This window comes from Mirounga leonina, unplaced genomic scaffold, assembly GCF_011800145.1.
Source record: "Mirounga leonina isolate KUSES-001 unplaced genomic scaffold, KU_Mleo_1.0 Mir_176, whole genome shotgun sequence".
Taxonomy (NCBI): domain Eukaryota; kingdom Metazoa; phylum Chordata; class Mammalia; order Carnivora; family Phocidae; genus Mirounga; species Mirounga leonina.
This window is the reverse complement of record NW_023270454.1, coordinates 45,217,699-45,226,721: the sequence shown is the minus strand read 5'-3', so window position 1 is coordinate 45,226,721 and position 9,023 is coordinate 45,217,699.

Sequence of the window (9,023 nt, the reverse complement as noted above, 5' to 3'; positions counted from 1 at the left end):
TATATATATATATATATATATATATCAGATATATATATACACAAGGGTATTGGATAAATACCAACTCCAACTGAAAGGCTGGCTCTGGTTACCTTTGAAAAGCAAAACTTTTCACTCTTTCTATTTTATATTTCTAAATTTTTTGTAATGAGCATGTATTACTTTTACAATGGAAAAAGTAAACTCCATAAAAAATGATTAACTTTTCTAAAAGTGCAGCTCAGTATAGTTTAGATCTTAAAATAAGCTGGCTTCTCTGTCGTGTTTTCTTCAGATCAGGCTATTTTGAAAACATTCTCATCATATAAAAGTTGACTGAAGCCAATGAAACCTAATCTGCTCTAATTTCAGGGTCATCAACCTCAGCCACAAAAATAACCAGAAGATAGAGTCTGGAATGCTCTTAAAGAAGCCTTAAGACATGACTTTTCTCCCTTCTTTTGTCACATTTTTTCACTGAATACATCAAACAGCTTCTCTTCTACACCTCTGTAGAAAATCCCAAACAGGAAAAGGTAACATTGAGTCAACTCATTCACGGGGAGAACTTTAAAAATAAATAAATCATGAATCCTCAGTGTTTTTCCTTCCTCATTATTGAATCCTGATCAATAATATTTATTATAGCTGTTCCTCTCACCATATTACATTCATGAGACATAAGAAAAAACAAAAGACATGAAAACATCTCATTTCTAGGAAATAATAATTAGGAAGTAGAGAAAAATACATGAGTGGACAGATACATAACTATTTATTTCCTAACAACAAAAGTCAGAAATTTGTAGAATTTAGGAATTAGAAGGTACTTTAAATACAACTAGCCCTACTTCCTCATTTTGTATGTGTCTTTGGGTCAAAACGAAGAAGAATGCCATAAGAGATCATTGTAGACAGACTTCAGAGCAGGCCACGAGGGTGGAAGATCCTTAGAGTCAGAGTCTTAGATTAAATTATTAAATTAATTTAAGCAATTAAAATGGTAGCGGAGTGCCTTTTCATCAAAAGCAGGATTCTTCTCTACATCCCTGACAGATGGTCACCCAGATGAGGTTGGAATCCTTTAAGAATTATCACTGATGCCTTCATCCCCATATCCAATCCTAGGTCATGTGAATTTTACTTTGAAAAGATCTCTTGCTTCCATTCCACCTTTTCTATTCTCATCAGTCTGGATGGAAATAGGGAGGAAAGAATGGCATTAATCCAGGCAGAAAATGAGGGTCTGAGCTAAGGTGGTGACAAATGAGAGCAGGGTGGAGGACAGGGTAGAGATGAGATATACTTTAAACGAAAGTAAACAAAGGGATTGATGACTGATCGGATATAAAGGTGGTGTCCATGTCTCCTGAACCAAAAAAATGGGACACATGGCCTGACAATTATGAGGGTACTTTTGAGTTCAATGGGGCAGAATATTTGCTCTCAGGACTAACTCAGAAAATCCATACAGACTTTCTTTTTTTTTTAAGTGAGCATGACTGGGAGTTATAGAATGGGAGTCAGGATGAAAGAGCAGGGAGAGCCAGCAACAGGTAGAGAAAGAAGCCCTCTGTACGGTCTAAGTACTAGCTTATTTTCTGTTTCTATTCAAGCATGTTCTCTTCTGCTGGAAAATGCTTTGTTAAACTGATCTGAGGTCGTTTCCATCCTCATGAGAAATCTGATGCAGTATTTCATCCTAAACATTATAAAGCTTGGCATTAAAAGCTTCCCAAAGTCTATTTTCCCCTGGAGTCAGGTACCGTTTGTCATTTGCTCACACATTCCTTCTGGCAGACTGCTTTACGATGATTCCCACGGGCAGCTATGGGGCTGGAGAGCATCCTTCACACATGACTTCCCTCTGAGTCCAGAGGCCAATGGACACAAGTAGAAAACTAACTCACCCCATTATTGATGGCATCTAACAGGGCACACATGGGTTGTCTTCTTTTCTTACTGTTCACCTGGGTTTACAATGCACCACCAAAAAACAAAACTTGAAACCTGAGAATAAGTTCTATATTAAATTACTCATCCTATGAATCCAATATTGTTCTTTTTGGGTGCTTGCCCAAAGAGACAGGGAATAGTAAGTATACTCTCAAGGTGAAGACAAAGGATTGTAAAAAAAAAAGGGGGGGGGGAGGGATATGAGTAGTATTTTAAGTGTAAATATGGTGATCACATTTCCTGAGACAAAAAATATGATTTATGACCTAAAAGCATTTTTATATTTAATACAGTGGAGACTGAGAGAAAATTATTTTTGAAATTAACACTGAAAAATCCAAGACATTGGTTACTACAGCTATACAGTCACATAAAGAACAGATTTTCTTTTTTAATTTTTGATAAAAAGATTTTCTAAATCCTAAATTATTAAATTTAGAAAGAAGAAGGAGAAGAGGTAGGTATCAGAATGTATATTTATCTTACTAATTAAATCAGCACATCGCCGTCTGTTTTTGTAAATATGGTTCCCAGTCTAGACGAAAAATATTTGGTCCCTAACACAGCTTTCTTTTTCTTTTCTTTCTTTTGAGAGGGAAAGAGAGAGGGGGAGGAAGGGGCAGAGGGAGAAAGAGAATCTTAAGGCGCCATGCCCAGTGCATTGCCCGACGGGGGGCCCAATCTCACAACCCTGAGATCACAACCTAAGCCAAAATCAAGAGTCGGACACTTAACCGACTGAGCCACCCAGATGCCCCTGTAACACAGCTAATACTCTTTTTTTTTTAAGATTTTATTTATTTATTTGAGAGAGAAAGCACGAACAGGGGGAGGGGCAGGGGGAGAAGCAGGCTCCCCGCTGAGCAGGGAGCCCAATGTGGGACTCGATCCCAGGACCCTGGGATCATGACCTGAGCTGAAGGCAGACGCTTAACGACTGAGCCACTCAGGTGCGCCTCTGACCTACAGCCTAAAATGAGTATTGAACACAGACCCTGTTGGGAGTTGTGGGAAGTGTACTGGGTGTAAATTTTTCTTAGCTTGTGATAGGAAGCAGTATGGATAGATGAGTGCAGAGAGCCCCTATGAACAAAGCACCCTAAAATAGCAGTTTTATAATCCGTGACCTTGGTCTACAATCCGTGGTCTGTTCTACCCTTAGAATGCACTCCTAAAAGCCATTACAGTTGACGGTGGGGAGTGGACATGCAAGAAACAGAGCTCTAAACAAGACTTTTCAGAAGCTGTCTCTGTGAATATGAGGTGAGGTTTCTGGTATCTATTAATGTTATTGATTAAACCACAACGTTTTAGATACCCAGAATATAGTTTACATTTAGTATTTTTCTTTTAAATAAAGATTTTTCTGTACCTTTCAACTCCCCCATTTATAGTGGAAATTTTTCTCTGCTCAAAAGGCAATCATGATGTAGAAAAGGCTCCCACCTCTAGGCACCAAAGCAGGGGATTCCTGAACCACTAGACAGGCCTTGTGGTAGTTAAAACCGTACCTGCATGACCTCTAACATGTGTCTCTCTCCCTATGACCCCTCTGCAGTGACAGGTTTCCCCTAAGAGTCCTCACAGACCTCTGGAACTCCATGGTCAGTGTTTGGGTGCAGTCTTGCATACCACACACAATAACTCTGCTATTTTAAGGCAATGAAAAGAAACTCCCACCTTGGAGGAGTGAAGAGATAGAGAACAGGTGTCAGACCTCAAGTAACCCATTTCTGCAGGGGGTCTTGTACCTCCCCTGAATACCAAACAGATTCCGCCAAACCCCAGAAGAAAACCAGGCATGTTTTCAAGGTGTCAAAATGCTAGGAAAGATCTAAGGGAGGAGGCAGGTGTCACTCAGTACCACGGCCATCAGGGCTGTGTCTACACACAGGTAAGTTTATGTTTTATTTGTTGAGTTCCAACAACAACCCACATAGAAACTTTACCCCATTACTAAGGCCTATCATTAAATTATCACAAACATAGAGGCACTGGGTGGCTCAGGTCATGATCCCAGGGTCCCATGAGATCGAGCCTCTCCTAGAGCTCCGTGCTCAGCAGGGAGTCTGTTCTCTCCCCCTCTCTCCCTCTGCCCCTCCCCCACTCTAAAATTAATAAATGAATCTTAAAAATAAATAAATAATAAATTATCACAAACATAAATATCAATAGGTATAACTGTTCTGAAGGACAACTTGGCAATACCTTTCATATATATATGATATATATATGGATTTATGCAATGATCTAGCTATAAAGAATATTTAACCTGTATTTGTTTAGAGTAGTAAAAAACTGGAAACAATCAAATATCTAGCTGGCATTAGGGGACTGAATAAACTCTAGGATATTGGCACGAAATGCTACACACCACTTAAAAGTTGTATTGTGGAGGGCCCCTGGGTGGCTCAGTTGATTAAGCGACTGCCTTCAGCTCAGGTCATGATCCTGGAGTCCTGGGATCGAGTCCCACATCGGGCTCCCTACTCGGCGGGGAGTCTGCTTCTCCCTCTGACCCTCCCCACTCTCATGCTCTCTCTATCTCATTCTCTCTCTCAAATAAATAAATAAAATCTTTAAAAAAAAAGTTGTATTGTGGAAGGATATTTAATAACATAATACATTAATGGGAAAAAAAATTATAAAACAATATGAACCATATGATTCCATTTGGGAAAGAGATCATAAAAAATGTAAGTAAACAAAGTACGAAAATCAAAAGCTTCACCAGGGTGTTTATATTTTGGTGTGGCTTCTGGAGTTTATACAACAAATATGGACTAATTAAAATAAAAAATGAAATAAAATTTTTTAATTATTACTTCTAAATTTCAAACAAATATTCCCCAATATTAATTATCAGCATAGCTATTGGGAAAGAAGAAAGAAGGGAGGAGAGTATTAACTTGAGTTGTTTTTTCTTATTCAATTTCATTGAAACATAAGGTCAACTCAACTTGAATTGCCCTCTTCCGGTAGATATCGAATATAATCAGGATGTATATGTTCTACTGAAAAAGCAAGAGGAAAATGCCTTGTTTTTTCTCTCAGTCTTTTATCATTACAACCCTATAATTAAGATTACTTCTTCTATTTACTGAACTGGGTGAATTCTAAAGTTATTTGTTTTCTGAGGTGAAGGTGCTAATTTGCATTACCTCTGATTACTCATTCAAAAGAATGAGCCAGGTTGCATCTGCTATATATTATGCAGTGAGCTGTTGATTATCTGGGGAGACAAGGACAGTACAAATAATAAAAATCCACAAAGAATACCCAAACTTCATCTTAGCCAGAAGTGTCAACAGTTTGCCAGAGTTGTTAGCAAGGAACAAAGCTGATTTGAGTTTTATCTCCCAACTCCCTTCCATATGCTTGAGGATTATGCTAATAAGTGAAATGACCAGCAGCAGAGACAGCCCTGAGTAATTCCTACTCAGGAGAATTGGTTTCTGATTAATCAAGATCTGGCTGAATTGGAACACAGACATGCAACTGTCTCCTGATAAGGATCCTAAATATTCCTTAAATGTTCATCATCTAAAAAATTCCATTTACTTGATGACATGTTTACCAGAGTTTATTTCACTTACAAAATTCGGGCCATGCCCTATCCCATTTCGGCCCTACCTGAACCCTAGGCACACAGAATAAACAACGAATTCTTCTCTTTTTGTCATACTGTCCTGCGAAACTATCAAATTAAAATTTCTAAATATGTGTTTTTGTAGTAATTACAATTCCATTTACCAGATCAATCTATTTAGGCAATATGTAATTAACATAAAATTCAATAGCCTAAAATTACTAGCTTTCTGAAGCTTGGAAGGAAAATGTGTCCTTCTGTGACCTTTTGTTAGTCAGTATAATCCACAGAAATTCTACACTCCTGCATATTTACACACATACATAAACCCTAGCAATGTCCATGACTTGATTTAACAGATGCCTCTGACACTCCATATGTCCACATATCTCATTTTAAATTTGAAATTAAGAAAGTTAAGACAGGCCTTTTCAGACCTTATGAGAAATATCATTTCTCTAAAACTGCTTTTCTTTGAGGGAGTATCATAAATTGACTGACAGGGATGTTAACTGCATTAACTTTTTAAGATTCTTTCAAGCCTCTGTCTTTTGTGAAATAACTATAAATTTAGATTGGTGGTTCATATGGCTTTTTTTTCCCCCACAACAAATACGAGTAAGATAAATTGAACTAAAACTCTTTCATGCTTTATTGAATAACAGCCAGTAATAAGGCAGGCTCAGGGAGCAGATTCTAATATCAGATGCATGGCATAGCTTTAAATATATCTTCTATTGCACTGGATAACAGGTTAAAATCTGTCCCCTTAGTAGGAGATTCAAATTGCTTCTTCTAGGCTTTTCAGTAAGAACTTTTTGGTCTTTCCTTTTGCAAGTGATAAGATTTTCTTCACCCAGTTTATACATAATTTGTGTCCCTCTCCGAGGAAAACATTCCATTGTCACTGCAACCAAAGAAAATACTAGGCATTCTGAGGAGAAATTGAGTTATGATTTGCTGATTTTCCACAAATTATACTCCTTTTATTATGAATATTATGAGTCATCGTCACAAGTTAAAGGACAGACCTGAACAATCATCCTCAGTCAGTGATCCCTATTCAAGTTCAAGAAGCTTCCTAGCTTCATAAAAATTAATATAAAAACACATAAAATTTCAGAAGAAGATTACCAACTTAAATCTTTCTTGGCCCATATATTTGCTTTCTGACTCAGACTTTCTTTAAATAATTGGGCTCTCCCATGGGAGTCTGGAGGTCTAGTGGCTTTCTTCTCTGTATGTGACTCCTTCAAATCAAGCCTCACAGTCACTATCTCAATGTCTCCCACATGAGGCACAAGGAAGGAGACCTAACATATTAGAACATTGCACAATGATTTCTGACATTCATTTCCTGATTTGTGGGTAATTTTTCCCCAAATTTGATTAATTTTTTTAAAAAGACAAATGTATATTTTCTACCTAGAAACAACCCAATCAAACTTACTGAAGTATTTCCACAGCCCATAAAATTCAGCTTCAACATTTATTGACTTTTCTGGACCTCGAAATGTCCCTGTTAGTTTCTAAAACCAAAAAGTTGAAGAAGTAGGATTGAAAAAAAAAAAATAGCATCCACCTAAATATGAATGAGCACATATAGATCACATATTCACCAGGCATTGAATAATTGCTTACTTTTAGTAAAACAAACTCCAGTGGCAGTGATAGGGAAAATTATGCGTTCCACGATAAAAATATGCTGCCATTTTATGATGCAAATTTTTCCAGAGTTGGCAACATTCTTTTTTTTTATTTTTAACGCTTTTCTTACTCTTTTACCTCATTTCTACTTGTTGGCAGTGGTCCTGAACACTGAAAGCTTAAACTCCAAAGGGAACATGTATACTTAGCCCAGAATCAACCTGAATTCAGTGTCCGGCCAAGGGCTGATTCTCTCTCACACGCGAAGACACCCGAGTCCCCAAGTTCCTGCATTCCTCCCTTATCTGGTAAAATTAACTTGGTGGAGAACGGACAGCTGTGTTTATTCCCCTCATACAACCCGGGTTTGAAAAGCCCTTTCACTGAAAGCACTGAAAATGTTATACAGTTTAATAATAAAAAGAAAACAAGGAGAAAACACAGTATTCGTGGGTCTCATGCTGACTTATAAAGAAGTTGGAAATGATCATTTTAAAAAATAAATGAATCAAGTGTGTTTTGCAAGTTAAAAAAAAAAAAAAAGCTCTTTATACAAGTAAATGTTACCTTAGGTTAAATGTCTACTGCTTCTTTAGCTATTATGTGAAACTGAACTCATTTAATATACACTTATTTTAAACCAATGTATTAAACTAAAGTAGGTTCTATATTTGTGCTAATTTTAAAAAGTCAAAAAATGTCCAGAGTAAAGAGAAGATAATATCATAGATTCCCTGTGAGGAATATACCCCTTAAAAGACTGTTAGAGAGCGAAAGAAAAATTGGGAATTGAGCAATGGTCTTCTGATGTCATTAATTGCATTAGCTACTTGAAAAATGTACACTTAATGGAGTCTGGTTTTTCTTTAATAGCAATACTTCGGGGCCTGAGATATCTAGGTATCAACTTTTTCTTTGCTTTTCATGCCTACATTGGAAACACTCTAATTAGGAATCTCTCTTGCTCTTTTGCTCCACAAGTAAACTCAAAAAAACCAAAAAAACAAAGGATTTCCTTTGCTGCCCTTTCTCACCTACACGTTGGACAACCTGTTTCTGCCCTCACCACTCCCTTCAACTGCTCTCACTAATGTTACCAGTAACCAACTCATGGCTAAATTTGTGAACACCTTACAGGCTGTCCCTTTCCCTCATCACTTGTCCCACGGGGCTGCACAAGTATGACCTTCTCTAAGAAGGCTTACCCAAACCATGCCCCGGCGGCGACCTTGGGCGTTCCATCCTCGGTCTTCCTGGAGCACCTTTGTCTGATCTAAGAGAATTTCCACGTAGCAAGGCACCCATTTAGTTGTTCCCCCACCTCTTGATTATGAACCATGCCGGTACGGGTTTTAGCCTTATTTATCTTGACACCCACATCGCCTACCCAGTGTCTAAACCTTGGCTGGCAAACTGTGCCCTCTTTTCAATCTCAGGGGGTAGAGCTGCAAATCCTGGATGCTGCATGGTGGTTACTTCTCACGGCATTAAGACAGAGAGGTTTTGCCTAACATCTTTCGAGGCAAAGTTCTCATCCATACATTCCTCATCCCAAGCCAAGAGGATCCTATTTCGGACCGCTGTGTCAAATATCTCAGGGCTCCGTTTGTACCTGAACTGGAGCCTGCACAGAAATGAGGTGCATGGAGGCTAGGGCAGAGGAAGGACTGCCGAAGCCTAGGGAGTTTCCAAAATAAATCCACTTTTCCTGCCTGCTTCCCCTTCTCTATGCATTTTCATCGCTTTCAGAAGCACTGACACCTCCTAGCCATCTAATCAAGACAAATCTTTTATGCGGTAATTAAAATACAGCTCATCTTCAAGGGGAACAGAAAAACAAAGGCTGAAACAA